This window comes from Coregonus clupeaformis, chromosome 24, assembly GCF_020615455.1.
Source record: "Coregonus clupeaformis isolate EN_2021a chromosome 24, ASM2061545v1, whole genome shotgun sequence".
In the NCBI taxonomy this organism is placed as follows: domain Eukaryota; kingdom Metazoa; phylum Chordata; class Actinopteri; order Salmoniformes; family Salmonidae; genus Coregonus; species Coregonus clupeaformis.
This window is the reverse complement of record NC_059215.1, coordinates 54,358,351-54,359,619: the sequence shown is the minus strand read 5'-3', so window position 1 is coordinate 54,359,619 and position 1,269 is coordinate 54,358,351.

The following is a 1,269-nucleotide window of genomic DNA, read 5'->3' as shown; positions in this document are numbered from 1 at the left end:
AGGAGACAGGTTAAAGGAGTTTTAAGCTTTGAGACAATTGAGACATGGATTGTGTATGTGTGACATTCAGAGGGTGAATGGGCAAGACAAAATATTTAAGTGCCTTTGAAGGGGGTATGGTAGTAGGTGCCAGGCGCACCGGTTTGCGTCAAGAACTGCAACGTTGCTGGGTTTTTCACGTTCAACCGTTTCCCGGGTGTATCAGGAATGATTCACCACCCAAAGGGCATCCAGTCAACTTGACACAACTGTGGGAAGGATTGGAGTCAAAATGGGCCAGCATCCCTGTGGAACGCTTGACACCTTGTAGAGTCCATGTCCAGACCAATTGAGGCGGATTTGAGGGGGCAACTCAATATGAGGAAGGTGTTCTTAATGTTTTGTCTTAATATACACAGTTTACAAAACATTTGGTAGTAGACAAATAGCAAAATAAAACAATTAAATGAACATGAAATTGATTTCAATATCATTGAAAGGTAAGAATTGAATGGAGAAAGCTGACCTGAGCACTTCCTTTCGATCCTATCAATATCGACACTTGAGCCAACAACGCAGTTAGTGACCGTTTTCTCTGCGTGGTATTTTGGGCAACGCATGTTACATCTTCGGCGGTTGTAGGAAAGATGCAATGTTGAAATACTCGTAAGCCTAAATTCCATCGCTATCGGGAAACCGGGCCCTGGTTTGACAACCCTCAGCCACAGGCTGGAGCCGAGGCTAGCCAACACTCAACTTTCATTTCCAAATATAAATAAATGCCATGTTTTGTGTTAAACTTTCTCAAGATTAGTCAGTCTAACACACGTTCATTTTCTTAGTATTCTTTAACTTAGAACTTGTCTAAGTTATAATTCATTTAAGGAATGACCTTAAGAGTCCGAAACCACTCCTTGCACAAACATTGTTGCGCAAACAAATTGTGCGAGCAAGATATATTTATCATTAACTAGCCTATTCAACAGCTCACTCCGTCACAAGGAGCAAGGTTTATTATTGTAGGAAATCTTACGTCCCAAATGGCACCCTATTGCCTACATAGTGCACTGCTTTTGACCAGATCCCTACAGGTCCTCGTCAAAAGTAATTCACTATAGTGAATGGTGTAGCATTTGGGACACTGCATGGTGTAGCATTTGGGACTTACCGAAAGTCTCTTATCAGCGTGTGGGTTCTGATATGGTCCCGGTTCTTATTTCCAGCGTAATAAAGTTGAACTGGAATCAAACAGTATGAATGTCACATAGGAACGGACACAAGACCAGAGCA